The sequence below is a fragment of the Crocuta crocuta genome, unplaced genomic scaffold (genome assembly GCF_008692635.1).
Source record: "Crocuta crocuta isolate KB4526 unplaced genomic scaffold, BGI_CrCroc_1.0 scaffold62, whole genome shotgun sequence".
In the NCBI taxonomy this organism is placed as follows: Eukaryota; Metazoa; Chordata; class Mammalia; order Carnivora; family Hyaenidae; genus Crocuta; species Crocuta crocuta.
This window is the reverse complement of record NW_027529173.1, coordinates 5355274-5374762: the sequence shown is the minus strand read 5'-3', so window position 1 is coordinate 5374762 and position 19489 is coordinate 5355274. Positions and strand designations below refer to the sequence as shown.

Sequence of the window (19489 nt, the reverse complement as noted above, 5' to 3'; positions counted from 1 at the left end):
CTGGCGAGGATGTGGAGAAACGGGCACCCTCCTACACTGTTGGTGGGAATGTAAACTGGTGCAGCCCCTCTGGAAAATGGTGTGGAGCTTCCTCAAAAAATTAACACTAAAACTCCCGTATGACCCAGCAATAGCACTGCTAGGACTTTACCCAAGGGATACAGGAGTGTTGATGCAAACGGGCACATGTACCCCAATGTGCATAACAGCACTCTCAACAATAGCCAAAACATGGGAAGAGCCTAAGTGTCCATCAACGGACGAATGGATCAAGAAGATGTGGTTTATCTATACAATGGAATACTACTTGGCAATGAGAAAGAATGGAATCTGGCCACGTGTAGCAGCATGGATGGAACTCGAGGGTATTAATGCTAAACAAAATAAGTCAGGCAGAAAAGGACAGACACCATATGTTTTCACATATAGGTAGATTAGGAGAAGCTTAATGGAGAACCATGAGGGAGAAGAAGGGGAAAAATAGTTGGGGAGAGGGAGGGAGGCAAACCATGAGAGATTCTTGAATACTGAGAACAAACTGAGGGCTGATGGGGGTGGGGGAGAGGAGAAGGGGGTAATGGGTATGGTGGGGGGCACTTGTTGGGATGACCACTGGATGTTTATATGGAATCCAACTTGACAATAACTATGAAAGAAAAAAAAAGATGTCTGTTTTCTATCTGTTTCCATGTGATGAGTTAGGCTCTGTGTGATGGGTCCCTTTCAAAGCATGTTGCTTCAAAGACCCATTGAGCTTGCTGTTGACTCAGACATTAAATGCCCTCTTTTTTAGAATGTTTTTGTTATGCTAAAAGTATGAAGCTTTCTATAGTACTTTGATTTTTTTTTTTTTAAAGCAAGCTTCATGCCCACTGCATGGCTTGAACTGACAACCCTAATATCAAGACGTAATCCGAAATCCAGTTTCAGACACCTAACCAACCAACTGAGCCACCCTATAGTAGTACAAAGTACCTTATCATACTACAGGCACCCCTATAGTACTTTGAATTCTATTTCCCTGTTTCAAACTCTTGCCAGAAGTGTCTATTAAGAACTTTTAAATGTCCTCTACAACATAAATTAAATCAAAAGCATTGTATAGTAATGGAAATTGTATAGAATTAGGGAGAAGGTAGAAGGGCAAATTGGTTAGACACTTGAGCCACAGCTTTTTTACCTATAAAATGGGAGCAATTATACTAATAATGTTTCACAGATAAGCTATGAAGAAACTAAATGTTCTAGTAGACCACACTACATATAAATACACAAGAAAAGTCATTTTAACTCACACAAATTCTTTAATCATAAACAGAACCCTTATGAACAAAGTGGTTTTTGCTTGCTTTTCAAGGCAGATGCTAGCTTTCCTGAACTTATCTCCTTAGTTTGTGATGGGTCCTGAGTATCTGTATTTCTAACAACTTTATTTTCTGTTAGCTTTGCTCGACTTAGCTTGAGAAGCAAGTTTGAAAATTTTGTTAGAGCCGGCTCTCTTTCCAAGTATATGAGCCTAATAATCTTTTAACATTTCTGAGTGAGTTTCTGCACATGGGCAGTGGTTACTTGACATTTCAAAATTAGGAGTCTCTCCCAGATGTTTTGGTGCATGACTCTGCTGAAAGAGGTACTTGTGTTTCAGGTTGTCTTAATGTTGGTCTCTCTCTGTCTCTTTCACTTTATCTCACTCTCTCTGGCAGATGGCATTTTCCAAACAGCTTGTGACATCTCTCATTCCACTTGCTCTTCTTTCAGGGTGACTTTGACATCCCTCCCAATAAAATGTGGGTTCTATGCTTCCTCTTTGTAAACCTGGTGGTGCTCTGTGACTTTTCGTGACTTCTAAGGCTAGGTCGCGAAAGCAATAAAGTTGCTGCCAGATTGTCTTGGGATGCTTGCTCTGGAAACCCAGCCACCATCCTGGGAGGACACCCAGTTAGTGCACACTAGCAGAGCACAGGCAGAATGCACATACACGTTTTCTGGCTGACAGACCAGCTGAGGTTCCGGGGACACCAGCAGCAGCTGCAGACATTTGAGTAAAGACACCTGAAGATGATTATGGCCCTCAACTGATGAGTTGCCCTCCTCCACCTTCAAGAATTCCCAGATGAGGCCCCCAGCGTCATGGAGCTGTGTTCCATGTGAAGTCCTGACCCATACAATCAGGTGCATAACAAAATAGCTCTTTTAAGATACCAAGTTTTGAGGTGGTTTGTAGATTAGCAATAATATCTAGAATGCTTTCCTTTCCTACAAGCCTTCCAATGGGCACATCAAGAGAACTTGATTCTATATTACTTACGTGTATATTTTCAATGAATGTGAAATTATAATAATAACTTACATTTACTCAGTGCTTGCTATGTGCTAGGCTCCATCTATTCCAACCCCTTTACACATTTTACTTAAGCCTTACAAAAATACTAGGGGTCCCTGGGTAGCTCAGTTGGTTGAGTGTCCTACTTAGGTTCAGGTCATAATCTCACAGCTTGTGGGTTCAAGCCCCATGTCAGGCTCTGTACTGACAGCTCAGATCCTGGAGTTGCTTCGTATTCTGTGTCTCCCTCTCTGTGACCCTCCCCTGCTCACACTCTGTCTGTCTGTCTGTCTCTCTCTCTCAAAAAAAAAAAGTTAAAATTTTTGTAATTCTTAAAATAATACTATAAAAGAACCACTATTATTGTTATCTCCATTTACCACTGAAAAGAAAGTCCAGAGGTGATATAACTTGTTCAAGGTCAAATATCTATTAAGCATGATCTTAAACCTTCATTTTAGATTGAAAAGTAGTAATATTATATTATATACTAACAATATACTACTAATATAAAGTGAAAGTAGTAATATATAATACAAGGCCAGAGAGAGCTTGATTTACTTTTTAGGTGTATAGATCGAAAATGTTTATTTACAAATATACCAAAAGCATTTTATTCATTTAAAACTACTTCCTTTTAGGGGTTCCTGGGTAGCTCAGTTGGTTAAGCACTGACTTTCGCTCAGGTCATGATCTCACGGTTCATGAGATTGAGCCCCGCTTTGGGCTCTGTGCTGACAGCTTTGGACCCTGGAGCCTGCTTCAGATTCTGTCTCCTCTGTCTGCCCCTCTGCAGCTCACCCTCGGTGTCTCTCTCTCAAAAATAAATTAAAAACATTTAAAAAAAAATAAAAAATAGAATTACTTTCTTTTGAACTTTAAGCAAAATACCAGAACTTACCTTTTCTCTTAGTAACTTAACTAGTGGCTGTGATCCAGGGAGCTGTGAGTTAGTAATTCTAAGCTTAGAAATCAAGATAAGCACTACATTCTGTCTTTGACAAACATTTCTATTCAAAATGCATAGTTTTCAATGTTTTACCAGCTCTGAAAGGGGCATGCTTTTTATAATGGATCATGTGTTATAGTTGGATTAGCAATACTTTTAATTGTTTTTAGTGCTATATATACTGGGAAAAAAACATCTTATAATAGATTATATCTTACTTTGGTAAAATGCACATATTACATTTTCATTTATATTTTCAACCTATCACATGCTGGAATCTGGCATACACTATTGATGCAACAATGGCATACATACACAAGGAAATGATAGATAACTCAAGAACCATTTTAAATGGCTGAAGGAATGCTAAACTGAATAAAGACTAGCAGGCTCTAAAATGAGGCCAGCATTAGCATCCCATTTTTGCCATGCAAATACATGTATTTTTACTCATAGAACTGTCAACATGTAGACACTTGGTAATCACTATTAACAGGGTCTCTACTGGAATGAGGTCTCGTAGGGACACAGCCAAAACCCAGTGAAATTTACTAGGACAACAGCTTGTGGTATAACCCATTACTCCCCTCTTCTGCAAATAAAGCCATCTCCTGCATCAAAGGTCTCTGAGACCTTGTTGTATCCTGACATTTCTCTTGTAAAATTTAGTCTCTTCTCAATTAATTATCATAAATTTAGATTTTCCCCAAAATATCACAGCATATTTGCGAGGTTTTATGCCAATTTATGGTTTTGCAATCCCTGTCATAGTGACTGTGCTAAGCAATGCAGATTATTGTTTTCATCCACAGTATTTAATTTTCAAAGATTAATCATACTTCTAAAAGTTTAACTTAGTGATTTTACTACAATGGGTCAGTCCAAATTCTTGCTATTTGTAAGAAAATGATTACAATATGGCAAGATTTGGAACGTTTTAAAAAAAGTTTTTTAATGTTTTATTTATTTCTGAGAGAGAGAAAAAGAGACAGCATAAGCAGGGGTTGTCAGAGAGAGAGAGAGATACAGAATCTGAAGCAGGCTCCAGGCTCTGAGCTGGCTGTCAGCACAGAGCCCGATGCGGGGCTCTAACCCACAAACCGTGAGATCATGACCTGAGCCGAAGTCCGACGCTTAACCGACTGAGCCACCCAGGCCCCCCATGGGATGCTTTTAGATAGTGCTTCTGATCAGGTGGCCAAAAGTCTGCCTGTAATCAGGGTTACTGTGTCTGCTTTGGCCATTGTAAATATGTCTCTGGCTCCAAGGCTCCAACTGTGCTAGTTTATATTTCTTCCTTTAGTGGAACTGTGGCTGAAATAACAGGATTTCTTGTCTGCTGAAGAAGCAAGGTTTCAAGATTTGTTCTTTTTATGCTCCTCTGAGGGTTTCTTTTTTTTCCAAAGGAGAAAATGACTAATGACTAATTCTTTTAAAATTAAATGAAAGCTCTGTTTCAATTAATACTATATAAATGATTGTAATTAAAGTAGACAACTTTTTTATTTAATTTTTTGATGTTTATTTTAATTTTTGAGAGAGAGAGAGAAAGAGAGAGAGAGAGAGAGAGAGAGAATATGAGGCAGGCTCCAGGCTCTGAACTGTCAGCACAGAGCCCAAGGTGGGGCTCAAACTCACGAACAGTGAGATCATGACCTGAACTGAAGTCAGATGCTCAACTGACTAAACCACCCAGGCACCCCTAGACAGAACTTTTAAGTCCTTATACTGTATGTGATGAAGTCTCTCAGAAATGCAGGGATTTCTAAAACCCCCTCGTTAAATAGCTGGCATATATAATGTCATAGGTTATTAGATAAACTAGAGCAAAAGACAGTGTTCTGAATTACGATCAGAGGAACAACAGGAATCAGCTGCTTGAAGAGCTGTTGGAAGAAGAATATTTTAGGCCGGAGCAGTGAGTACAAATAATCTGAGGTCTGAATGAGCTTCTTGGCATGAGAGGGCAATATAAGGGCCAGTGTGCCTGGATATGGTGAGTGAGAGGAGACTGGTTCAAGACTACTGGAGAGAAGGCCAGGAGAAGGGAGACAGATCATTAGTACCTTACAGGTCATGAAATTTGGACATTGTTGGTTGTCTACTTAACTTCCATTTCCCCCTTGTTACAGAGTAAATATTTGTGCCCCCTACTATTAGGAGGTGGGGCTTTGTGGACATAATTAGGTCATGAGGATGGAGCCCTCATGAGTGGAATTAGTGCCTTCATTTTATTAAATTTTTAAAATGTGTTTTGAGAGAGACCATGAGCAGGGGAAGGGCAGAGAAAGAAGGAGACGGAGGATATGAAACAGGCTCTGTGCTGACAGCAGAGAGCCTGATGTGGGGCTTGAACTCATGTACCTTCAGGTCATGAACTATGCCGAAGTCCAAAGGATGCTCAACCAACTGAGTTACCCAGGGGCCCCTGGAATTAGTGCCTTTATAACAAGAGACCAGAGAGTGCCCTCTCCCTTCCTCCTTTCTTTCTCTCTCTTCTCACCCCCCTCCCTCCCTCCCTTCCTCCTTCAGTATCCTGTGTGGATACAGGGCAGAGACAGCTGTCTCCTGGAAGAGGTCTTCAGCAAGAATCCACCCAAGCTGTCACTGTGATCTCTGACGTCCAGCCTCCAGAACTGTGAGATATAAATGAGTGTTGTTGAAGTCACCCCAGTCTGTGGTTCTGTTATAGTAGTCTGCACTAAAGCATCCTTTTTCCATTTTCCTGATGTTCTGGCTCTGATCTAACTTCATGGATTTTTACCTTTGCACTTCAGTGGGAAGCTAACTCCGTCTCTGACTCCCTGATTGGGCCCTCATTGGCTTAGGCCAATCAGCCTATTCCATTAACTCTGGCCCCAGTCATTGTTTCAAGGGTGGGCTTGTGACCCAAGAGACCAAATTAGGGCAAGCCACTGGACACTTGCCTCCTCCTTTCGGACATGAACAAGAAAACTTACTTTCCTGATTGTATCTTACAGACTTCTTATGAGCTATTACTGGGTGACATTGACCACTGGGGACAGAAAATGGAAACTTGATGACATTTTGAGCTGCTTTACTTCAATAAATTCCCTTTGTTGTTTAAGCCAATATGTTTTTTTATTGCTTGTTTTGTTTTTTAAGTTCAGCATACACTGTCACGGTCCACTAGGAAGCCATTCAGTGGCTTGATATAAGGAGTGGGTTACCCTTGTTCCAATTTTTAAAAAGGTATTATTTAGATTAAACTATAAAGTAGATTTATTAATTTGTAAAAGGAAAAACTGTAGCAAGAAAAATAGTAAGAGGCAGTTGTAGTCTATGTGAAACATTATAGTGAATAAACCTAGAGGGTGACATTAGGGAAGAGGAAAGGCCATACAGAAATAAAGACATTTCAGCAGACGATCAATAGGACTTGTTGAAGAGTTGTGGGGGATGAGGAATAAAATCATTTTGGATGACTTCCCCCAAACCCTACCTATGAAGGTTTTGATTGTAATAATTAAGATGGTCCATTTACTGAAATGGACAAGCAGCTGAATTGGAGGCTGGGGTGGAAAACAAGGATTTTAGTTTGGGAGATGCTTAAGTTTGTGATAAGTGTTTTGTTTTGTTTTGTCGTGTTTGTTTTTTAATGGGGATCTATGAAGCATATAGTTGTATATGAGTCTAGCATACAGTGGAACAATCAGGGCTGGAAACCAAATTTGCAAGTCATTAGCTTATTGGTGGATTTTTAAAAAGTGCAGTTAGAGGAATTAACTTACAGGGAGATTGTAGATAAAGAATAAAGGAAGGCCTAGTATGGAGTTCTAATGCTTTCAAAGCTTGAGGGTTGATTAGAGCGCACAGGAGGTTATCAGGGAAGATTGGTCAGAAAGCATGTCGAAACTCTGCAGCATGGAGAGTTGAAGGAACAAAAAAAGAAAATATTTCAAGAGACGCATTCATTTTGTGGAATTCTCCTGAGAGTAGTAGGAAGATAATTGTCCATTTATTTGGGCATGAAGGAAATGTGAGATACAAGAAAACTCTCAATAATCAAAAATATATATTTCTTACTTATTTAAGACAGATATGTTCTAATATGTATGCTTTCAATGTAGTATTTCATGGATTGTGAATCCTAATTAAGCAGAATCTTTTATTAAAGTGATGATTTTAACTCAAATAACTCCCAGGTCCTATAAGACTCCATCCAACAAAAGTAATTTAAAATGATCCCTATTTTCACTTGCATTTCTCAAAAAACATGAATGGAGACTCATGTAATAACCCATAGCCGCAAAATTTTTAATTCTCTTTTTTTTTCCTCCTCTAATTCTCTCAAAATTGTAGGAGGGAAAAAAAGAGAAAGAGAGAGAATGTGAGAGACTCACAGAGAGATGGAGAGAAAGAGGGAGAGGGAGAAAATGAGTGTGTCTACCCCTCTCCTGGTATTTTCACTGAATCTTTCCCCATATACCCATCTTTGATTTTCTCTTCTCATTTGCCTTCCTCCACCTCTCACCATATTGTCTTCTCCCAATGGTTGCTGAGATTTTTGGTCCTAATAGCAGCCATTTCAGGCCACTCTTGGATAATTGGAAGATCCAGTCACTGCATTTCTCTGGATCTTCATTCTGAAGGGAAATGCAAGAAGCCTCTTGGACATTGTATTTCACTCTGATTGCTTTTTCCTTGTGGAGAAATTCAGATGAATTTAATTATCTTCCTTCTGAAATCTAATTCCCCAGTCATGCTGGATGAAGTTTATGGATCAAATTATTTTGCTTTTTGGAGGCGTATTCATTTAAAGGGTTTTTCCACTGTTACTAATTCTCAAAAGCCAAAGTACTGCATTTTAGAGGACTTCAAGTTTACTGCATTTGTGAAATTAATTTGCATCCCAATGGCTGACTCTTGCTTTTCCTTTGTGGCTGCTTTGGAGAAGGTTCTCTGTTTTCCATAATGTCATCACCCCTTGAAATCCATCTGTCTCATTCCCCCCAACAGTGGGACAGCTTTTTCAAGTTCAGCTAGACTAAATACGAATCTCCACCTTTCCAAGAAGTAATGAAAGACAAAAGCAAAAAAAAACAAAAACCAAAAAACCCAGGCCTACGCGGAAGTGACAGGTATGCCTACTTGTGTTGTAAAGATGTAATGTGAAACTAATATTCTCTGAAGCCCATTGAACATTTCCTCATGTTCCTTCATCAGTACAGTCACATTTAGGATGAGAAATGACCATGTCATACTGTGCAAAGAAACAACATAAATTATTAGAGAAAGAAAACTGGATTGGCCACACTCTGGCTCAGTCTGGGAACTTAACTAGTGTCATTTTATTAGAGCTAAAGTATGCTTATGCTGTGTACTTCAAAGAGCTTGGAGAAATCTAATAATTCCCAAATACGCCTCACTACACTTCTGCCTTCCAGCCTTTTTCCTTTATTGGTTAGGGCAGGATTTAAGCAGAAGAGAAAGGAAAAGACCTAGGGCACATTCACCCACCTCCTACAAGAGTTTAAATGCTGAGGTGTCCTAAAACTGCAGATATTCCTTAGAAACTAAGCTGAGGAATTTTTTTTCTTATTTATTCTGGTCCAGTGCAAATATTTGTCTATTGAGAAATGTATAATACACTAGAATCATAAACCCACCATCTGCTTAAAGTGAGTCAACACCCACCTGGAAGGAGACGGATACAGGCTAGTATCCTGTTCCTCCTGCTCCTAAGTGAAGGCAGCTGACGCTAAGCAGCCCTGCTTTGTTTGAGCTGCCCCATGCTAAGGTTTCCTGATCCAATTACAAAAGGGTGTGTGCGTTTTCACAACCTGTAAAGATTACTTCCAGGCTCTCTTACAGAAAGCTTTTTACAGTACTTGGGTCAAAAGGAGGGTAAAAAGTACTGTCAGCTTTGGGTATACGTGCACACGTGTGAATTTTTCACATTAATGATCTAATGCAAGGAATGAAGGAAAAGAATAAATCACCTTAAGTTTTGCAGTGGCCGCAACAGGTCTGACCGGCCACATTCGCTGAGAGATCTTCACTGGGGGAAAGAATGATAGCAAAACAGGATGCTCTACTTAAAGTGATTTGTCTTTTTAATTCACCCTAAGTTTTCATTTTAACAAAGACCCTGAGATGATTTCTCTTGCTACTTGGCAATAAATTTATAGAACCTGGAAAACGAATTTGCAGCGGAGCATTGTTCTGGAAGGAGCTGCCATTGCTTTTTGAAGAAGCGTTCCAAAAGACAAAAATTTCAGGATTTGAAAATTTCACGCCACATGGAGTGTTCCCCTGAAGGGCTTGCCTCTGAGGTTGCCCTTCTTTGGGAAGATTTTAATACAAAACAAAGATAGAAAGATGACTAATCATTACATTTTAGAGTTTGAACGTTTTGAAACAAATTACCAAGGAATTTTTGTGACGACATTAGACTGGTATTAACATGACTGAACCAAGAGACACGAGTGTCTACGGCTGTTGGGTGATTTACACAGGTTATTTGCCAAATAAAAATATGAAAGCAAATCAGGTTAACCTGCTCTTTTGGGACACCTTGCCTTACTCTGAAATTTTTCTCAGGATGCCAAGGAGTTACATGATTAATGTAAATAAAATTCTTAAGTGCCCCATAGGATTAATGCAAGGGGCAAAAGTTACTTCAATATGGTAACAGATAGATGTTTTTAGGTAGACAGGTGATTTTAAGAAGTTGACAGCCCATTGGTTGTTAGTACTCGGAACCTGTAGAGCTTTGAAATCACCAGCTTTCCAATGTTAAACATGGAAGCGCAGGTGGAGGTGTTAATTACAAATATCTTGAGAGCCAAAGTTGCTGAAGTAAGGCTTTACCCAGAGCCCATTCTCTAAGAAGAGGCTCTCCATAGTAGTTGATGTTGAGGGCAACGTGTAACTCTGGAAGAGGTCTCCAAGAAGGTGAAGAAGGCTACCAAAGGTAACCATCCTCTTTAAAATTCTCCTGTGCGTATAGTGCATGAAGTAAGAATACTGGGTCATTAGGATGAGGGATTTTTATAGAGGAGGAGTGCCGGGGATATTGGAGTCACACTCTCTTGTTCCTTCTCTCTTGGCCTCTATGATGCTCAGATTGAGCGTCACTGAGTCACCAAAAGCTGATAGAAACTTTTCCTTGCGGTTTTTCGGGGTGGAATCTCAATGCTGGGCAGGGCACGACTGCCTACAATTTTTCTATACATTGTTAATCGAAAGCTGTATGAATGGCTCTTCTTTTTGTAAAAGACATACTCGGAATACTTCCAGTTGTTGCGCGATGTTAGTTTTGATTAAATACTGTGTTTTTCACAACCTACAAACCCAAAGCAGAGTAGGACAGTGGTTCAGGGTGTTGACTCTGGAGCCAAATGTGCTGGTGACTACTAATACTGGCTCCACTAATTAGCTGTGTAACTTTTTTTTTTTAAACCAATTTATCAAACATCTTCAGGCCCTGGCTAACCCAGAAGTAAAATGAGGATAACAGTATTTGTGAGGAATTAAGGAAATGATCCAGGATCGGACTTCAGCACAGCCCTGGAGAGTAGGAGAGGTTCTTTTGATGTTTGCTTTCATCATAACTGAAAGTGCCAAAGTAATGGCTCTTTCTCGGGGTGTGACTTTTGCTTTTGAATTAAAACCACAGCATTGGTCTTGGGTATTTTATCTCACTACTTCATCAATTTTATAAACCCTCTTGAGTACTGAAATAACATTTCACTGGGCAGAAATGTGTTTGGAGGGTAGAATTGGAACCTAATAAACTTACTGTAAACAAATGGCTCTTCTGTTCCAGCAAGGCTTCTTTGTAAGTGTGTGATGAGAAGTTGTAATGTTTTCTTAGCAATCTTGGAGATTCCACAATGTAGGAAAGGGATAGAACCTGAATCGGTTTGCCAGTGCCATTGTAACAAAGTACCACACACAGGGTGGCTTGGACAACAGAAATGTATTGTCTCTAGCTTCAGAGGCTAGAAGTCAGAGATGAAGGTGCTGGGAAGACTGGCTGCTTGTGAAGGCTGTGGAGGAGAATCTGTTCCACACCTCCCTCCTACCTTCTGATGGTTCTCGGGCAATATTTGGTCTCTTGGCTTCTGTTGTATGGCCGAAACTCAGCCGTCATCTTCACATGATGTTCTCTCTGTGTGCATGTTTGTGTCCAGATGTCCCCTTTCTGTAAAAACATCAGCGATACTGATTTAGGGGCCCACGCTACTCCATCATGGCCTCATCTTAATGAATTATTCAGCGACTATTTTTTTTATGTTTATTTTTGAGACAGCGCAATTGGGGAGGGGTAGGGAGAGGAGGATAGAGGATCTGAAGCTGGCTCTATGCTGACAGCACAGAGCTCTTTGTGGGGCTGGAACTCACTAACTGTGAGATCATCACCAGAGCTGAAGTCAGATGCTCAACTGACTGAGCCACTCAGGTCTCCTTTAGCAACTGTTTCCAAATAAAGTCAGAGTCTGTCAAACTGAGCATTTAGGACTTCAACCTGTGAGTTTTGGGAGATACATTTTGACATGTACCCATATCCTATCCTGGAATGCTATGGTAAAGTCATAAACTTTACAGTAGCCAGTCCTCAACAAAAATCTTCTTGGGTGATCTCAAAGCTGTGGGCAGTATGTTTGTTTGATCTTTTACCAAAGGATGTTCATAAATTGGTGTTTGTAAAGTTAATCACTACAGACACCAGGGGAGTTACACATTTAATAGCATCCCATTGTGCATGCTGGTCCAACACCGAGACAATTTATTTTGTGAGTGGATTAGTGTGTGTGTGTGCGCGCGCGTGCACGTGCACGCGCGCACCTGGTGGAGGGCAGGGGAAGACCGAGAGAGACTTAGACTTTCTGCTTTCAAAGTCTTTCCATTCAGAGAGAGAAGAAAAAGACCTTGCATAAGAAACAAACTTTTAAAACAGCAGAAAGGGCTTATCTGTCTATATTAGGATTTTTATGAATGCATGGGTTGTGTAGTCTATATCCTTTCAAGTGTAATCTGTTCTAAGGACTAGTGCTATAAAATCTGAAGCATAGCGGACTGATTTCCATAATGGTGGAACACAGTCTTGTATCATTCTAGGCTCACGAGTGCTGCATCTTGTGTGAAGACAGACAGCTCTACTCACAGGGTGGGGCCATCTCCTCTATGCTCACACTGTCTAGCATTGAGTCTAAAACTACGAACTCTCCAGGAGAACAAAACTGCCTTATTTTCACCTAGTCCATCTTTTGGGCCACAATACCAAACCCAGTAACTGATAAAAATAGAAATGAAATATTTGAATAACTGGGAAATCTTAAATATTATAAAATAAGGTGGGTTTTTTTAAAAAAATTTATTTCTGAGAGAGAGAGAGAGCGCGAGTGAGTGCGAGTGTGAGCAGGGGGGTGGATCAGAGAGAGAGGGAAACACAGAATCTGAAACAGGCTCTAGGCTCTGAGCTAGCTGTCAGCACAGGGCCCGACGCGGGGCTCGAACTCAAAAATCCCCGAGATCATGACCTGAGCCGAAGTCGGACGCTTAACCGACTGAGCCACCCAGGCGCCCCGAGGTGGTTTTTTTGAATTCAGATTATGAAATTGATTTGAAATAGAAAAGAAAGGTCACCATTTTAGGCAAAAAAAATAAGGGAAAACAGAGGAGAAGAAGCACCCAGTATTTTTTTTAATGTTTGTTTACTTTTGAGACAGAGAGACAGAGGATGAGTGGGAGACGGACAAAGAGAGGGAGACAGAATCTGAAGTAGGTTCCAGGCCTACTAATGTTTAGGAGAAGTATGTCCCGAATATTGCGTAGATTTCTACTATAAAGTTGTTTGTTTCTAATTTAAATTTAAAGAGCTATCCTTTACAACTCTATTCTAATATCTTTTGGAATGTGTAATGTTGTTACTGTTTTATTTCTTTGAAATGCAAGGAAGAGCGCAGCTCATTTATAAACATGCCTGTACATACAGAATTTTGCACACTATTTCAGGTAGTCAATGTTAGAAATAATTAATAGTGTGTTAAAGAAGGAACAAAGGTATCTTGAAGGGAGAAGGCTAAAAGTAATGGAAATAAAGTTATACATAAATATATGCATTCTCAGCCTAGTACTTCATTTCAAAGCTAGGGATAACATTAGAAGCAAGAGAGACTAAACCACGAATTTTGCAAAGGTTAAGAAATGAGATAGAAATATCAACTAGGATATAGAATTGAATTGTTGAAGTAGGGTAGAGAAGCAAACTAAATTTGTTATGGCATACTAATAAAACTAATTTTCAAATAATTATATGTATATGTATATTAATGTATTTATACTTAAATTTATAATTATGTATATCAAACTACAAAAGAACATTTATTTTTTTGATGAAGAAAAATTTATCACTTAACATTTTTGCACTAATTGAAGAAAAGTAAATGACTATTGTGTTTTATTTTTTAATTCTTAAAATAGCAACTTCATTGTCAACTGATCTCTTTGTTTGCTGCAGAAAATGATTCACATTTCTTGCCTTCATGTTAAATTTTAAATCTGAAAATGTCATTTCACTCTGATATCTTAACATTTATTTTTAAAAACTCCAGAGTTTGATCTAAGATTTGAAAAACAATAAGAGTAGGATATTTAATAATGTTTTGCAAATTTGATGCCCAAATATCTAGTACTCATGGTCTTATAATGCATTTATATCCGAATTAGTTGATAAAAATCTTCTTAAAATGAATATAACAGGGATCAAATAAAACCTGAAAAAAACTTAGGAAATATTAAAACTAGTCAGATACCTATATTATATAGGTGTGTATACTTTCATATCAAATTCATGTTATTTAAATACAGTTAAACCCTATAGGTTAGGAAAATTTCTGCCCATGGGAAACATTCTCTCTTCTGAGAATTACTCCCAGCTGATAATGAGATTTCCATTAGTAATTAGAATTATTTCCAGCTGATGCTGGGATTGTTTTCCCCTTAAAAAATTTAGAATTTTGGGAGGTGTTACTTATTATTTGTATATTTTTTTGAAAAATGTTAATGTTTACTTATTTTAGAGAGAGCGAGCGATTGAGAGAGAGAGCGAGCGATTGAGAGAGAGAGAGAGAGAGCGCGCGTGAGGAGGGGAAGGACATAAGAGAGGAAGACACAGAATTTGAAGCAGGTTCCAGGCTCCACGCTATCAGCCCAGAGCCGGAACACGCAGCTCAAACCCATGAACCACAGTAATCACCTGAGTGAAAGTTGGAGGCTTAACCAACTGAACCACCCAGGTGTCCCAGGGGGGTGCTATTTAAAGGAATAAAAGATACAGTAGTGACTGTCCAGAAATTTCCTGTGAAGAACTGAGTTGGTGGTTGAATGTTCATTAATTTCAGAATGAATATAATTCTCTCCTGCTAGGTAATTGGAGACAATTTCTAACACTCCAAAGGCAGGTACATTTTCCCTAAAATTATTAAAAGTAGGAAATATCCACCTAATAATTAAGATAAATATGTAGTTAAATTTTTAAAATATATTTTAATCTGTTGTAATTAGTTTCTAAATGTCTATTTAAGAGGAAAAGAGGTAATGGTTAACTCTGCAATATGCTGCTAAAGGTTCAAATAATAAGCAGAAAGAGAAGCCTTCATTTGCTTTGGAAACGTGTGGATCTTTTTTAGGATACATAGTAGCAGGTTTGCTACATACAGTGGAGGGGTTCAGTTAAGATGAGATTACTTGGTGGAGTGAATGAGAGGCCAGAAAGAAGGAACCAGTGTTGACCTCTCCTTTTTGGGTTTGTTTGTGCTATAGCCCTCAGCTCATGACATACTTTCTTTATTACCAATGCAGGCAGAAATCAAACTACTGCATTGTCATGCTCAGATCTTGACCTTTATTATTCAAACACTTCCTTCATAAGAATATTGCAAACACCTTAAAAATCTATTTTTTTAGTTTTGTATCTTGTATTTATTAATTAACATACTAACAGCATTTTCTATTTCACGCCATTAAGTATTCTCAGAAAATATACATTTTAATGCCAGTATAATCCATCTTAAAGATAAATAATTATTTAAACGAATAAAAGACCAGAATACAAAACTGTATGGACTTTGCAAACACCTTAAAAATCTAAATGGGAGTGTTACAAAATCCATGCCTTTGCACATTTAATATTAGTCAATTAACGGAAGGTTTTCAGGTCACCTGTGTGGCCCAATTGGCTGAGCATTTGACTTCATCTCAGCTCATGATCTCGCAGTTCCTGAGTTCGAGCCCCACATCAGGCTTTCTGCTGTCAGTGTGGAGCCTATTAAGGATCCTATCTCTCCCTCTCTCTGCCCCTTCCCCACTTGTGCTCGCTCTTGCGCTCACTTGCGCGCTCTCTCTCTCTGTCTCTCTCTCTCTCTCACACACACACACAAATAAAATAAACATTTTTTAAAAAACCAACAGATGTTCTTTATGAATTTTGACCTCTTAGAAGTAATCTTTTATAACTCTGAATTAAGTTTTAATGCTTTATTCATGTTTTCTCTCCCTGAAATAAAAACAAAGATAATATTCTATCAGTAAAAGAAAGTGTCAAATATCATAATCTCTTAACCCTTTATCTGAAATTGGTCCATTTACATTAATAGCTATAAAAACATGGGAGTTTATCCACAACATTAGAGAAGGTTATGCTAATGGCATATATGTAAATTTAGGAATTAGACCACTCAGAGCTGGTAATCAACTTTATTTATGTTAAACAGTTTCATCAGAGGAGTTTTGAGGGAGTATCTGTCTTAACAGATCATTTTGTATCAATATTGCTGGATCTGACAGGCATCATTATCTTATGATATATAGTTGATAGTGTTCTGAAAATTAAAGTCCCAAGACAGAATGTATCTCCTTGCTTACAGGCATTTTCAGGAGATAAAAAGGGGGCACCTGGTTGACTCAGTTGGTTAAGCATCTGACTTTGGCTCAAGTCATGATCTCACAGTTAGTGGGTTTGAGCCCTACATCAGGCTCTTTGCTGATAGCTCAGAGCCTGGAGCCTGCTTCAGATTCTCTGGCTCCCTCTCTCTCTCTGCTCCTTCGCTACTCACGCTCTCTCCCTCACTCTCAAAAATAAACATTAAAAAATTTTAAAACGAAGATAAAAAGACTTAATTACTATCAGTTTGAGGAAATCACATGTCATCTTTGGTACCCTAAGAATGGACTGGCTCTCTTACAATTTGATTGTAACCCATGCTCTAGTCTCTTTGGTGGTTCCAAATTCAAAGGTCATAAAAAGTATTAGATTTCTCTGTTTAAGAAAAAAAGTTTCTGGAGTGCCTCAGAAATTCCCATTTTGACAGGAGCTGCATGTTTGATTTTAAACACTACCACTACCAGCAGCTCCATTGATCGTCCTTTGTGAAAAGCACTGTGAGTGGGGCAGAACTGACCCTTCTAAGTGTCCAGCACTAGCTTGTGCCCCTGTTGAAGATAATTTGTGAAGACTTGTGAACTGTCATCCTGAGGTTCACATGTATATATCTAATAGACTATCTTCCAGTTATGTCAGGTCTGACTGTTAAAGAAGAATGGGCCAAGAAAAAATAAGCCACTGACAGGGTATTTAAAATGTTCCGTATTGTAAACAAATGTTAGACCAGTATATAAGCAAAATCAGTTTTGACACATGTGAATTAAGGCTGAGTTAACCTGCAAACTCGCTGGAGTACGTCCTGACTCGGTACAGTTTGGGAACTAGACTGAAAATACATTGGAATATTGATTTAATAGCATCCATTAATTTAACAAATATTTGATGTTTACATATTATAGTGAATTGTAGAATTTATGATAGCTGTTATTGATTGAGTTAGTAATGTCTTCTCTTGAAGTAGAATAGTACTTGAACTAGCATTTAGAAATGAAAAAAAAAAGCACAGTGCTACTGAGTTTGTAAAACTGGTGGAATGAGATATTACATATAAACCTACAAACATGATTCTGGGCACATAAGTTCTCATCAGTTGTCTCACGCAAGTGGGAGAAGGAAAGCATGTTATTGAGCTGGATTGTTTTCAACAATTCATTTTGAAAATATATTATGTGAATAATATTTTTAGTAAATTGTATATTTTGACCATTTACAATTGTACATTCTGTATTAAACAGTACTTTATATCTTTTGGGGGGTAGTATTAATGATATGAAAACATTTTCAAAATTTCCACTGAATTGTGACATTAAGAAAACATTGTAGAGGTCATGTATCATGAGATTCAGTATGTTGTTGTTATTCTGAGCCATTTTTTAAATTTATTTTGGTCAAACACATATTTTAGTGCTGTGGAGAGAAAAAAAAATGCCAGTTAGTTTTAAGGATAAGGATACTTTGAATAAAATAGAAAAATAAAACTAGTATTTTGCATGTGTTTGCATTTAAACTTAGGATATAAAATTCTAAGGACATGTAATATCAGTACATTTAATAGCTTGCTAACAATCATTGTAGTCTTTAAGCAGCTTAGTAAAATGGTGGTATTTTAACATTTGTCATTTTTCGGTGTTGGTGCGGGTTTGCTGAGGGCCTTCTTAACAATTCTTACCGAGGTCACTTTTTCTATCTCCTGTTTGAAAACCCATAAGACCTAAGGAGATAAAATTATCTGGGCTGTATTGACAGTCCTCCAAGTGGTGAATAATCATTAGTGGCTTGTTACTAAACTGAGAGTATGGAATTAAGTCAAACAATTTCAGTCAAAATGTACCATGAAGTTGATTTATAATTTTTGTACTTTATGCAAGACATAAAGTAAAAATTTGATTGGCAAATCATAGCAATGTAGTTTGTAGTAATGGTAGTCAAAACTTGGCCTCAGAACTGGGAGTTAACACCACACAGCTTATTGGAAGTGTAAATTCTTGGGCTCCATTCCAGGCTCACTCAGTAAGGATCTCTGGACATAGGATCCAGGGATCTAAAGTAACAAGCTCACCAGGTCATTCCTTCCTTCCTTCCTTCTATTTTAATTAACTTATTTATTTATTTAGAGAGAAAGCTAGAATCCGAGTCAGGCTCTGCACTGTCAGTACAAAGCCTGATGTGGTGCTTGAATTCATGAACTGTGAGATCGTGACCTGAGCTGAGGTTGGCCTCTTGACTGACTGAGACACCCAGGTGCCCCAATCATTCTTAAGTCCACTGTAGCACAGCTAGAAAAATAAAAATCAAATCTGTCTCCAGAGACGAAAGGATATGAACAAAATAATCATTTCACTGACATCTGGTATAAGATTTCAAAAGAGTCCGAGTTTTAAATATTTAAGTTTTTTAAAAAGCTTTCATGAAAAGGCTATTTATATCTGATGATTTTCACATTTTATCATTCTTGTAACAACTCACAGCATAGAAACAATCTCAGTAAGAGTTACTTCTCTATACAGTATTCAGCATCCATTTGATTTTACCCTTCTGAAAAGTTTTTAAGTTTATTTATTTTGAGGGGGAGGGGCACACAGAGAGAGAGAGAGAGAAATGCTAGGGAGAGTAAGAGTAGGATGCTTAACCCACTGAGACACCCAGGCACCTTTGATGAATTTTTATGGTAGCTAATGGACTATCTTTCTCTTTAAGGTAAGAGAAAGATTAGAATTTTAATGATAGCAAATGATTTAAAAATGATTAGGATACATAGGAAGTTTTTATTTAAAAAATGTGTGTGTATTTTGAGAGAGATAGAAGGGGTTGGGGGAGAGAATCCCAAGCAGGTTCCATGCTGTCAGCACAGAGCCCAATGTGGGGCTTGAACTCACAAACCATGAGATGATGACCTGAACCAAAGTCAAAAGGTGGAGGCTTAACCGACTGGGCCACCCAGGTGCCCCCAAAATTATATATATATATATGGCGCCTCCTAACATAAATCTTTTAAAAAATAACAGAAGTAATCATAAATTACTTGTCATTTAGTAACCCTATTTTTTTAATTTAGTCTGAAAAGTATTAAATAACAAACTTTGAATTATTGATCATTAATCCTGAAACTTGGAGTAAAAATAAACTTGAGTAAAGAATGAATTCTACAACTTAGCTTTTCAGATTTATGATGTAGATAGAAAGCTAGCATTTGCCAGTAATTTCAAACCTATTGGTGAAAACCCTGAAAATCTGATGAATGACATATTACTCCTGCTATTTTTTTTAAGAAAACCAAGCCTAAGAATATATAACTATATATTGA

At 38.2% G+C, this 19489-nt stretch overlaps 1 long non-coding RNA gene across 2 annotated transcripts in view; it reads left to right on the top strand.

The window, feature by feature from the left end:
• Positions 1-11709: 11709 nt before the first annotated feature.
• Positions 11710-19489, top strand: part of LOC144226254 (uncharacterized) — a 90446-nt gene continuing 82666 nt past the window's right edge. For both annotated transcript variants that reach the window (XR_013333568.1, XR_013333569.1), the window contains exon 1: positions 11710-11768. This is a non-coding gene — a long non-coding RNA (uncharacterized LOC144226254). The remainder of the gene's footprint in view (positions 11769-19489) is intronic.